This window comes from Sinohyriopsis cumingii, unplaced genomic scaffold, assembly GCF_028554795.1.
Source record: "Sinohyriopsis cumingii isolate HCF-2022 unplaced genomic scaffold, ASM2855479v2 utg001752l, whole genome shotgun sequence".
NCBI lineage: Eukaryota > Metazoa > Mollusca > Bivalvia > Unionida > Unionidae > Sinohyriopsis > Sinohyriopsis cumingii.
In genome coordinates, this window is record NW_028316044.1 from 1,651,181 (window position 1) to 1,665,371 (window position 14,191).

Consider the following 14,191-nt stretch of genomic DNA (forward strand, 5'->3'; position numbering starts at 1 on the left):
ACCGTTACGGATCACTGCCATCTCACCTCTGTCGGCATGGTTTCGAGTCTCGGGTTCGGCCAATGTTGGGACGAGAGGGAGATTGCCGGTAGGTTCTCGTGGGTCGGTGGTTCTTTCCAGGGCTTTCCTGGATTCTTCCTCCACCATTTATACTGGACGCCAGGTATAGCCTATCTTGTGCTGAAAATGACGTCAAACTTTGCAACAACAACGTCAGTAGTGAATACAACGAGATAGTCTATCTAACATGGATGTCTCTTACACATCACAGACAAGCATTATGCATGACATGTCCCCTAAGTGAAGGCAATTCCAAGCAGTCGATCCGGGTTCGATTCCTGGCTGAAACATCGCTTTTTGTCACTGCCCTACTTAAAAGCGAACATATCTCCTGCTGGAGATTTTTGAGCAACCCTCAGTCACAAGATTCAATACTTTTCTTCGCTGTGCATCATTATTTTTGGATATGTATGACGTTCATAAATCTTCCGCTAATTCCAAAGATAGCCGCGATGCTTAGTTGGAAGAGCTTCTGATTCGGTATCAAAAAGGGTACCGGGTTGGATATTTACTCAGGCAAGCTCCGAACGGCGGCCTCTCTGGGAACTAATTACCTCGTGGTAAATCCAAACAACTTTCACTTTCCTCGCCATAGTAAAGACAATAATATTTTGAAAATGACATTACGGAAAATATTTCCTAACATAGATCAATGGGAACAAACCCAAGGAAAAACAGATACATGTGTTTCCGTCCGGCTGACCGTCCATGTTTTTCTTTGCCGATCAATGAACTTTTTCCCCTGGGTAAAATAAGAAAACTAATTTCGGAAACTGATTGACGCATCTATTTCAGCCGGTTTTGCCCAGTCCTTGAAGCGTTTATATACATAAATAGATAGTTCATTATAATATATGTCATGTCAAAAGAAAACAATCTACCGACTCTACTTTTAAAATCAGTTGAATAGGAAATCTATACATTTTTATAGGTATATATTAAAAACTCAATTTAATAACAAAACAAAATGTTTGCTTATATTTTTATTTGAATGTTGTCTTTGCTCTCATTTTGTATGACAAACAAAACATTCCAAATCAAAATTATGCTTCGTCAAATTAGTCCAAAAGAAAGAACAATTGCAAACCGGCTAAATCACAATGAATTTCAACTTTTCAGTCTCGCACGTAAATCACACTGTCTAAATCATGACAGCTCGCCGCAGGACTTACAATATAACAACATCTCTTCATTGATAGGCATGCCTTTTTGAAAATAAAAAGCCTAATACGATACATTGATCAGGAGTCTGCTAATCATAAAGCCATGTAATATCAAATCCAACAAATAATTTTTGCATCAACCAACCTATCCAACTTTAAATTAATTCAGTTAGTCAACTGTCAGTGCCATTTTTATTAGAGAATCAATCACTTGACTAACCAGAGAACTTTTTTCATAAAGAGTCCACATATTTATTGGAACAAGCAAGAGAATCGATGCCGTTCTGACACCTGTTGTCCTTTTTCAGCAACCATATATATGGTTTGTTGATGCTACGTTTGCAGATAGAAAAAAGAAAATAATAACCATATTCATGTCATTGAAGTATTTTACTCTGAATCCAGTACAGATATGCACAAGACAACTAAAATGTATTTTACATATCAATAGACCTATAGCGATGACTACACGATGTTTTTAAGACTGCTTGTAATGAGATGGAGTTATTTAATACAAATGGAGACGAAAAGAAATGGATGTATCTCATGTCTTCATTTCATTTCTCCGTATTAAAAGAGTCATTAATTTATTACTATGTTTAGACACGCATTATGAGAATAGCGACCATCATTTTAAGAGATATCTTGTTGGTCCAGGTAGATGGGCTACGCAACAAACATTATCAAATGACACAACAACAAAAAAATTTGTTATCATGCGATGGAGATCAAGTATAATTTTTTGTCATAAGAATGTCAGTGTTAAATGGAATATTGACACAAACACCTACTTAAATATTCTCAGACGCAGTCATATAATCCCACATGTATTCATCTATTTTCAAATAATTATCAAAAAGAATTATCAAAAGATTATACGAAATTGAAGATTTTGTCTCTTGAGCTGTCGATTTGATAATGAATTCTGGATGAATGGACCATAATCTTTCATTGAATTTACTAAACATTTAATACACACTGCACTGTCCAACTGCCATGAACCAACAACCGTATAGGATCCTAATTATACATGTTTACGTATCTTGCCTGAGGTCCCTCTGTTAATGGTAATGTCCTCGCTTTTCCATCTCTTTTCAAAGCGATGGTTTGTATCTTTCTTTTTTTCTATTTTTTTTCTGTTTCAGTTCTCCCGATTGGAATTGTATACAATTTCTTCTAGCAAAACAAACAACACTATGAATAAAGGAATAAAATAATCCAGATGTGTCACACACTGAAGACATTCTAACATCTATAAATTCAAACTGAAACAAATAACACCAGATAATTTGCGAATATTGTTACTTCACTGATCTCTCACACAGGAATGATTAACGTTATGCATGACCTATTATCTAAGTGACGAGAATAGAGTATCATCAGCTCGTCGGTGGTGTAAAGGTTAGCAATGTTCCCCTCCAAGCAGCCGATCCCGGTTCTATTCCCGGCTGACACATGTCATTTTGTCAATACCGAGTTTAAAAGCGAACATATCAGCGTCTTTGTTTTTCTTCTCTTTCGGATATTTAGCAACCCTCAGTCACAAGTTTCAGTACTTCTCTTCACTGTGCATGATTTTGTTTTCATATGTAGGACGTTCATAAACCTTCCACTAATTCCGAAGACAGCCACGATAACTTAGTTGATAGAGTTTCTGATTCGGTATCAAAGCGTGTTATTTAATACAAATGGAGATAAAAAGAAATGGATGTATCTCATCTCTTCATTTCCTTTCTCCGTATTAAAAGAATTATTATCTTGGTACTGTGATTAGACACGCATTACGACAATAGCGAGCATCATTTTAAGACATTTCGTGTTGATCCAGGTAGATGGGCTACGCAAAAAACATCATATCACACACAAAACCTAAATTTTGTTATAATGTTATGGAGTCTAGTATAATTTTTTTGGGCATTAGAATGTCAATGTTAAATGAAATATTGACGCAAATATCTACTTCAATATTATCAGAAGCAGCCATATAATCCCACATGTTTTCATCTACTTTCAAATAATTATCAAAAATAATTATCAAAAGATTTTACAAAATTTAAGATTTTGTCTCTTGAGCTGTAAAATTTTATAATGAATTATGGATGCCTGGACCATAACCTTTCAATGAATTTATTAAACATTTAATACAAAATGCACTGTCAACCTGCCACTAACCAATAACCTTATAGGATCCAAACGATACATGTTTATGTTTCTTGCTTGAGGTTCTCCTGTTGCTAGTAATGTCCTCACTTCTCCATCTCTTGTCAAAGCGATTGTTTGTATCTTTCTTTTTCTCTATGTCTTCCTAGTTCAGATCTCCCGATTGGTATGGTATACAATTTCTTCTAGCAAACAAAACAGCACTATGAATAAAGAAATAAAATAATCCAGACGGATCACACAATGAAGACACTCTAACATCTATATATTAAAACTGACACAAATAACATCAAATATTTTTGCGAATATTTTTATTTGACTGTTCTCTTTGAGAATATTTTGCAAGGGAAAGATAAATGGATCAATCCAAACTATGCCACGTTGAATTAGTCACGGTAATGACAAACATTATACATGACCTGTCACCTAAGTGACGAGAATAGAGTATAACCAGCGCGTCGGTGGTGTAAAGGTTAGCATGGTTGCCTTCCAAGCAGCCGATCCGGGTTCGATTCCCGGCTGACGCATGTCATTTTGTTAATAACGAGCATAAAAGAGAACATATCAGCGTCTTTGTTTTATTTCTCTTTTGGATATCTAGCACCCCTCAGTCACAAGTTTCAATACTTCTCTTCACTGTGCATGATTTTGATTTCATATGTAGGACGGCCATAAGCATTGCACTAATTCCGAAGACAGGCACGATAGCTTAGTTGGTAGAGTATCCGATTCGTTATCCAAGGGTGACCGGTTCGATATTCACTCAGGCCACCTTCGGGACGGCGGTCATGTAACCAACAACTGTCAGATGATGATCATATATTTTAACACTTGTTGCTTTATCTGCCTCAATTGCTTTCACTTTTACATCTCTTTTCGAAACACGTCTTTATATATTCTTTCTTTCTTCTGATTTCTATGTTCCTTCTTCATAATGTGTCTTAGTCCTTTACAGTAATTACCATATATTCGAGAATAATTTTCACATATTTTGACACATATGTGAAAAGCTTTCATCATATTTCATGCACATACGCTTTGGTTTACTTTCTCTTCCTAAAGTAAATGCATCGATTCGTTCTCCTATTAATTAATGTTGTATTTTTTGTATTTCGTCTTTACATAACATTCACGAAACTGTCCGTAGTGAAGGGCCAAACACCACACCCTCCGAACTTCCCAGAGGTCTAAAGTGCTCACCGTTACGGATCACTGCCATCTCACCTCTGTCGGCATGGTTTCGAGTCTCGGGTTCGGCCAATGTTGGGATGAGAGGAAGCTTGCCGGTAGGTTCTCGTGGGTCGGTGGTTCTTTCCAGGGCTTTCCTGGATTCTTCCTCCACCATTTATACTGGCCGCCATGTATAGCCTATCTTGTGCTGAAAATGGCGTCAAACTTTGCAACAACAACGTCAGTAGTGAATACAACGAGATAGTCTATCTAACATGGATGTCTCTTACACATCACAGACAAGCATTATGCATGACATGTCCCCTAAGTGAAGGCAATTCCAAGCAGTCGATCCGGGTTCGATTCCTGGCTGAAACATCGCTTTTTGTCACTGCCCTACTTAAAGCGAACATATCTCCTGCTGGAGATTTTTGAGCAACCCTCAGTCACAAGATTCAATACTTTTCTTCGCTGTGCATCATTATTTTTTGCATATGTATGACGTTCATAAATCTTCCGCTAATTCCAAAGATAGCCGCGATGCTTAGTTGGAAGAGCTTCTGATTCGGTATCAAAAAGGGTACCGGGTTGGATGTTTACTCAGGCAAGCTCCGAACGGCGGCCTCTCTGGGAACTAATTACCTCGTGGTAAATCCAAACAACTTTCACTTTCTTCGCCATAGTAAAGACAATAATATTTTGAAAATGACATTACAGAAAATATTTCCTAACATAGATCAATGGGAACAAACCCAAGGAAAAACAGATACATGTGTTTCCGTCCGGCTGACCGTCCATGTTTTTCTTTGCCGATCAATGAACTTTTTCCCCTGGGCAAAATAAGAAAACTAATTTCGGAAACTGATTGACGCATCTATTTCAGCCGGTTTTGCCCAGTCCTTGAAGCGTTTATATAAATAAATAGATAGTTCATTATAATATATGTCATGTCAAAGAAAACAATCTACCGACTCTACTTTTAAAATCAGTTGAATAGGAAATCTATACATTTTTATAGCTATATATTAAAAACTCAACTTAATAACTAAACAAAACGTTTGCTTATATTTTTATTTGACTGTTGTCTTTGCTCTCATTTTGTATGAGAAACAAAACATTCCAAATCAAAATTATGCTTGGTCAAATTAGTCCAAAAGAAAGTACAATTGCAAACCGGCTAAATCACAATGAATTTCAACTTTTCAGTCTCGCACGTAAATCACACTGTCCAAATCCTGACAGCTCGCCGCAGGACTTACAAAAAAACCACATCTCTTCATTGATAGGCATGCCTTTTTGAAAATAAAAAGACTAATGCGATACATTGATCAGGAGTCTGCTAATCATAAAGCCATGTAATATCAAATCCAACAAATAATTTTTGCATCAACCAACCTATCCAACTTTAAATTAATTCAGTTAGTCAACTGTCAGTGTCATTTTTATTAGAGAATCAATCACTTGACTAACCAGAGAACTTTTTTCATAAAGAGTCCACATATTTATTGGAACAAGCAAGAGAATCGACGCCGTTCTGCCACCTGTTGTCCTTTTTCAGCAACCATGTATATGGTTTGTTGATGCTACGTTTGCAGATAGAAAAAAGAAAATAATACCCATATTCATGTCATTGAAGTATTTTACTCTGAATCCAGTACAGATATGCACAAGGCAACTAAAATGTATTTTACATATCAATAGACCTATAGCGATGACTACACGATGTTTTTAAGACTGCTTGTAATGAGATGGAGTTATTTAATACAAATGGAGACGAAAAGAAATGGATGTATCTCATGTCTTCATTTCATTTCTCCGTATTAAAAGAGTCATTAATTTATTACTATGTTTAGACACGCATTATGAGAATAGCGACCATCATTTTAAGAGATATCTTGTTGGTCCAGGTAGATGGGCTACGCAACAAACATTATCAAATGACACAACAACAAAAAAATTTGTTATCATGCGATGGAGATCAAGTATAATTTTTTGTCATAAGAATGTCAGTGTTAAATGGAATATTGACACAAACACCTACTTAAATATTCTCAGAAGCAGCCATATAATCCCACATGTATTCATCTATTTTCAAATAATTATCAAAACGAATTATCAAAAGATTATACGAAATTGAAGATTTTGTCTCTTGAGCTGTCGATTTGATAATGAATTCTGGATGAATGGACCATAATCTTTCATTGAATTTACTAAACATTTAATACAAACTGCACTGTCCAACTGCCATGAACCAACAACCGTATAGGATCCTAATTATACATGTTTACGTATCTTGCCTGAGGTCCCTCTGTTAATGGTAATGTCCTCGCTTTTCCATCTCTTTTCAAAGCGATGGTTTGTATCTTTCTTTTTTTCTATATTTTTTCTGTTTCAGTTCTCCCGATTGGTATTGTATACAATTTCTTCTAGCAAAACAAACAACACTATGAATAAAGGAATAAAATAATCCAGATGTGTAACACACTGAAGACATTCTAACATCTATAAATTCAAACTGAAACAAATAACACCAGATAATTTGCGAATATTGTTACTTCACTGATCTCTCACACAGGAATGATTAACGTTATGCATGACCTATTACCTAAGTGACGAGAATAGAGTATCATCAGCGCGTCGGTGGTGTAAAGGTTAGCATGGTTGCCTTCCAAGCAGCCGATCCGGGTTCGATTCCCGGCTGACACATGTCATTTTGTCAATACCGAGTTTAAAAGCGAACATATCAGCGTCTTTGTTTTTCTTCTCTTTCGGATATTTAGCAACCCTCAGTCACAAGTTTCAATACTTCTCTTCACTGTGCATGATTTTGTTTTTCATATGTAGGACGTTCATAAACCTTCCACTAATTCCGAAGACAGCCACGATAACTTAGTTGATAGAGTTTCTGATTCGGTATCAAAGCGTGTTATTTAATACAAATGGAGATAAAAAGAAATGGATGTATCTCATCTCTTCATTTCCTTTCTCCGTATTAAAAGAATTATTATTTTAGTACTGTGATTAGACACGCATTACGACAATAGCGAGCATCATTTTAAGATATTTCGTGTTGATCCAGGTAGATGGGCTACGCAACAAACATCATATCACACACAAAACCAAAATTTTGTTATAATGTTATGGAGTCTAGTATAATTTTTTTGGCATTAGAATGTCAACGTTAAATGAAATATTGACGCAAATATCTACTTAAATATTATCAGAAGCAGCCATATAATCCCACATGTATTCATCTACTTTCAAATAATAATCTAAACTAATTATCAAAAGATTTTACAAAATTTAAGATTTTGTCTCTTGAGCTATAAATTTGATAATGAATTATGGATGCCTGGACCATAACCTTTCAATGAATTTATTAAACATTTAATACAAAATGCACTGTCAACCTGCCATGAACCAACAGCCTTATAGGATCCAAACGATACATGTTTATGTTTCTTGCTTGAGGTTCTCCTGTTGCTAGTAATGTCCTCACTTTTCCATCTCTTTTCAAAGCGATTGTTTGTATCTTTCTTTTTCTCTATTTCTTCCTAGTTCAGATCTCCCGATTGGTATGGTATACAATTTCTTCTAGCAAACAAAACAGCACTATGAATAAAGAAATAAAATACTCCAGACGGATCACACAATGAAGACACTCTAACATCTATATATTAAAACTGACACAAATGACATCAAAATATTTTTGCAAATATTTTTATTTGACTGTTCTCTTTGAGAATATTTGCAAGGGAAAGATAAATGGATCAATCCAAACTATGCCACGTTGAATTAGTCACTGTAATGACAAACATTATACATGACCTGTCACCTAAGTGACGAGAATAGAGTATAACCAGCGCGTCGATGGTGTAAAGGTTAGCATGGTTGCCTTCCAAGCAGCCGATCCGGGTTCGATTCCCGGCTGACGCATGTCATTTTGTTAATAACGAGCATAAAAGAGAACATATCAGCGTCTTTGTTTTATTTCTCTTTTGGATATCTAGCACCCCTCAGTCACAAGTTTCAATACTTCTCTTCACTGTGCATGATTTTGATTTCATATGTAGGACGGCCATAAGCATTGCACTAATTCCGAAGACAGGCACGATAGCTTAGTTGGTAGAGTATCCGATTCGTTATCCAAGGGTGACCGGTTCGATATTCACTCAGGCCACCTTCGGGACGGCGGTCATGTAACCAACAACTGTCAGATGATGATCATATATTTTAACACTTGTTGCTTTATCTGCCTCAATTGCTTTCACTTTTACATCTCTTTTCGAAACACGTCTTTATATATTCTTTCTTTCTTCTGATTTCTATGTTCCTTCTTCATAATGTGTCTTAGTCCTTTACAGTAATTACCATATATTCGAGAATAATTTTCACATATTTTGACACATATGTGAAAAGCTTTCATCATATTTCATGCACATACGCTTTGGTTTACTTTCTCTTCCTAAAGTAAATGCATCGATTCGTTCTCCTATTAATTAATGTTGTATTTTTTGTATTTCGTCTTTACATAACATTCACGAAACTGTCCGTAGTGAAGGGCCAAACACCACACCCTCCGAACTTCCCAGAGGTCTAAAGCGCTCACCGTTACGGATCACTGCCATCTCACCTCTGTCGGCATGGTTTCGAGTCTCGGGTTCGGCCAATGTTGGGATGAGAGGACGCTTGCCGGTAGGTTCTCGTGGGTCGGTGGTTCTTTCCAGGGCTTTCCTGGATTCTTCCTCCACCATTTATACTGGCCGCCATGTATAGCCTATCTTGTGCTGAAAATGGCGTCAAACTTTGCAACAACAACGTCAGTAGTGAATACAACGAGATAGTCTATCTAACATGGATGTCTCTTACACATCACAGACAAGCATTATGCATGACATGTCCCCTAAGTGAAGGCAATTCCAAGCAGTCGATCCGGGTTCGATTCCTGGCTGAAACATCGCTTTTTGTCACTGCCCTACTTAAAGCGAACATATCTCCTGCTGGAGATTTTTGAGCAACCCTCAGTCACAAGATTCAATACTTTTCTTCGCTGTGCATCATTATTTTTTGCATATGTATGACGTTCATAAATCTTCCGCTAATTCCAAAGATAGCCGCGATGCTTAGTTGGAAGAGCTTCTGATTCGGTATCAAAAAGGGTACCGGGTTGGATGTTTACTCAGGCAAGCTCCGAACGGCGGCCTCTCTGGGAACTAATTACCTCGTGGTAAATCCAAACAACTTTCACTTTCTTCGCCATAGTGAAGACAATAATATTTTGAAAATGACATTACAGAAAATATTTCCTAACATAGATCAATGGGAACAAACCCAAGGAAAAACAGATACATGTGTTTCCGTCCGGCTGACCGTCCATGTTTTTCTTTGCCGATCAATGAACTTTTTCCCCTGGGCAAAATAAGAAAACTAATTTCGGAAACTGATTGACGCATCTATTTCAGCCGGTTTTGCCCAGTCCTTGAAGCGTTTATATAAATAAATAGATAGTTCATTATAATATATGTCATGTCAAAGAAAACAATCTACCGACTCTACTTTTAAAATCAGTTGAATAGGAAATCTATACATTTTTATAGCTATATATTAAAAACTCAACTTAATAACTAAACAAAATGTTTGCTTATATTTTTATTTGAATGTTGTCTTTGCTCTCATTTTGTATGAGAAACAAAACATTCCAAATCAAAATTATGCTTGGTCAAATTAGTCCAAAAGAAAGTACAATTGCAAACCGGCTAAATCACAATGAATTTCAACTTTTCAGTCTCGCACGTAAATCACACTGTCCAAATCCTGACAGCTCGCCGCAGGACTTACAAAAAAACCACATCTCTTCATTGATAGGCATGCCTTTTTGAAAATAAAAAGACTAATGCGATACATTGATCAGGAGTCTGCTAATCATAAAGCCATGTAATATCAAATCCAACAAATAATTTTTGCATCAACCAACCTATCCAACTTTAAATTAATTCAGTTAGTCAACTGTCAGTGCCATTTTTATTAGAGAATCAATCACTTGACTAACCAGAGAACTTTTTTCATAAAGAGTCCACATATTTATTGGAACAAGCAAGAGAATCGACGCCGTTCTGCCACCTGTTGTCCTTTTTCAGCAACCATGTATATGGTTTGTTGATGCTACGTTTGCAGATAGAAAAAAGAAAATAATACCCATATTCATGTCATTGAAGTATTTTACTCTGAATCCAGTACAGATATGCACAAGGCAACTAAAATGTATTTTACATATCAATAGACCTATAGCGATGACTACACGATGTTTTTAAGACTGCTTGTAATGAGATGGAGTTATTTAATACAAATGGAGACGAAAAGAAATGGATGTATCTCATGTCTTCATTTCATTTCTCCGTATTAAAAGAGTCATTAATTTATTACTATGTTTAGACACGCATTATGAGAATAGCGACCATCATTTTAAGAGATATCTTGTTGGTCCAGGTAGATGGGCTACGCAACAAACATTATCAAATGACACAACAACAAAAAAATTTGTTATCATGCGATGGAGATCAAGTATAATTTTTTGTCATAAGAATGTCAGTGTTAAATGGAATATTGACACAAACACCTACTTAAATATTCTCAGAAGCAGCCATATAATCCCACATGTATTCATCTATTTTCAAATAATTATCAAAACGAATTATCAAAAGATTATACGAAATTGAAGATTTTGTCTCTTGAGCTGTCGATTTGATAATGAATTCTGGATGAATGGACCATAATCTTTCATTGAATTTACTAAACATTTAATACAAACTGCACTGTCCAACTGCCATGAACCAACAACCGTATAGGATCCTAATTATACATGTTTACGTATCTTGCCTGAGGTCCCTCTGTTAATGGTAATGTCCTCGCTTTTCCATCTCTTTTCAAAGCGATGGTTTGTATCTTTCTTTTTTTCTATATTTTTTCTGTTTCAGTTCTCCCGATTGGTATTGTATACAATTTCTTCTAGCAAAACAAACAACACTATGAATAAAGGAATAAAATAATCCAGATGTGTAACACACTGAAGACATTCTAACATCTATAAATTCAAACTGAAACAAATAACACCAGATAATTTGCGAATATTGTTACTTCACTGATCTCTCACACAGGAATGATTAACGTTATGCATGACCTATTACCTAAGTGACGAGAATAGAGTATCATCAGCGCGTCGGTGGTGTAAAGGTTAGCATGGTTGCCTTCCAAGCAGCCGATCCGGGTTCGATTCCCGGCTGACGCATGTCATTTTGTCAATACCGAGTTTAAAAGCGAACATATCAGCGTCTTTGTTTTTCTTCTCTTTCGGATATTTAGCAACCCTCAGTCACAAGTTTCAATACTTCTCTTCACTGTGCATGATTTTGTTTTTCATATGTAGGACGTTCATAAACCTTCCACTAATTCCGAAGACAGCCACGATAACTTAGTTGATAGAGTTTCTGATTCGGTATCAAAGCGTGTTATTTAATACAAATGGAGATAAAAAGAAATGGATGTATCTCATCTCTTCATTTCCTTTCTCCGTATTAAAAGAATTATTATTTTAGTACTGTGATTAGACACGCATTACGACAATAGCGAGCATCATTTTAAGATATTTCGTGTTGATCCAGGTAGACGGGCTACGCAACAAACATCATATCACACACAAAACCAAAATTTTGTTATAATGTTATGGAGTCTAGTATAATTTTTTTGGCATTAGAATGTCAACGTTAAATGAAATATTGACGCAAATATCTACTTAAATATTATCAGAAGCAGCCATATAATCCCACATGTATTCATCTACTTTCAAATAATAATCTAAACTAATTATCAAAAGATTTTACAAAATTTAAGATTTTGTCTCTTGAGCTATAAATTTGATAATGAATTATGGATGCCTGGACCATAACCTTTCAATGAATTTATTAAACATTTAATACAAAATGCACTGTCAACCTGCCATGAACCAACAGCCTTATAGGATCCAAACGATACATGTTTATGTTTCTTGCTTGAGGTTCTCCTGTTGCTAGTAATGTCCTCACTTTTCCATCTCTTTTCAAAGCGATTGTTTGTATCTTTCTTTTTCTCTATTTCTTCCTAGTTCAGATCTCCCGATTGGTATGGTATACAATTTCTTCTAGCAAACAAAACAGCACTATGAATAAAGAAATAAAATACTCCAGACGGATCACACAATGAAGACACTCTAACATCTATATATTAAAACTGACACAAATGACATCAAAATATTTTTGCAAATATTTTTATTTGACTGTTCTCTTTGAGAATATTTGCAAGGGAAAGATAAATGGATCAATCCAAACTATGCCACGTTGAATTAGTCACTGTAATGACAAACATTATACATGACCTGTCACCTAAGTGACGAGAATAGAGTATAACCAGCGCGTCGGTGGTGTAAAGGTTAGCATGGTTGCCTTCCAAGCAGCCGATCCGGGTTCGATTCCCGGCTGACGCATGTCATTTTGTTAATAACGAGCATAAAAGAGAACATATCAGCGTCTTTGTTTTATTTCTCTTTTGGATATCTAGCACCCCTCAGTCACAAGTTTCAATACTTCTCTTCACTGTGCATGATTTTGATTTCATATGTAGGACGGCCATAAGCATTGCACTAATTCCGAAGACAGGCACGATAGCTTAGTTGGTAGAGTATCCGATTCGTTATCCAAGGGTGACCGGTTCGATATTCACTCAGGCCACCTTCGGGACGGCGGTCATGTAACCAACAACTGTCAGATGATGATCATATATTTTAACACTTGTTGCTTTATCTGCCTCAATTGCTTTCACTTTTACATCTCTTTTCGAAACACGTCTTTATATATTCTTTCTTTCTTCTGATTTCTATGTTCCTTCTTCATAATGTGTCTTAGTCCTTTACAGTAATTACCATATATTCGAGAATAATTTTCACATATTTTGACACATATGTGAAAAGCTTTCATCATATTTCATGCACATACGCTTTGGTTTACTTTCTCTTCCTAAAGTAAATGCATCGATTCGTTCTCCTATTAATTAATGTTGTATTTTTTGTATTTCGTCTTTACATAACATTCACGAAACTGTCCGTAGTGAAGGGCCAAACACCACACCCTCCGAACTTCCCAGAGGTCTAAAGCGCTCACCGTTACGGATCACTGCCATCTCACCTCTGTCGGCATGGTTTCGAGTCTCGGGTTCGGCCAATGTTGGGATGAGAGGAAGCTTGCCGGTAGGTTCTCGTGGGTCGGTGGTTCTTTCCAGGGCTTTCCTGGATTCTTCCTCCACCATTTATACTGGCCGCCATGTATAGCCTATCTTGTGCTGAAAATGGCGTCAAACTTTGCAACAACAACGTCAGTAGTGAATACAACGAGATAGTCTATCTAACATGGATGTCTCTTACACATCACAGACAAGCATTATGCATGACATGTCCCCTAAGTGAAGGCAATTCCAAGCAGTCGATCCGGGTTCGATTCCTGGCTGAAACATCGCTTTTTGTCACTGCCCTACTTAAAGCGAACATATCTCCTGCTGGAGATTTTTGAGCAACCCTCAGTCACAAGATTCAATACTTTTCTTCGCTGTGCATC

At 36.4% G+C, this 14,191-nt stretch overlaps 4 non-coding genes across 4 annotated transcripts; all 4 read left to right on the forward strand.

The window, feature by feature from the left end:
• The first annotated feature begins 3,838 nt into the window (after positions 1-3,838).
• On the forward strand, positions 3,839-3,910 carry Trnag-ucc (transfer RNA glycine (anticodon UCC)). The gene has a single exon. It is a non-coding gene; the product is annotated as a tRNA-Gly (tRNA).
• A 3,277-nt stretch (positions 3,911-7,187) lies between these two features.
• On the forward strand, positions 7,188-7,259 carry Trnag-ucc (transfer RNA glycine (anticodon UCC)). The gene has a single exon. It is a non-coding gene; the product is annotated as a tRNA-Gly (tRNA).
• A 4,507-nt stretch (positions 7,260-11,766) lies between these two features.
• Positions 11,767-11,838, forward strand: Trnag-ucc (transfer RNA glycine (anticodon UCC)). The gene has a single exon. It is a non-coding gene; the product is annotated as a tRNA-Gly (tRNA).
• A 1,158-nt stretch (positions 11,839-12,996) lies between these two features.
• Positions 12,997-13,068, forward strand: Trnag-ucc (transfer RNA glycine (anticodon UCC)). The gene has a single exon. It is a non-coding gene; the product is annotated as a tRNA-Gly (tRNA).
• The last annotated feature ends 1,123 nt before the right edge of the window (positions 13,069-14,191 follow it).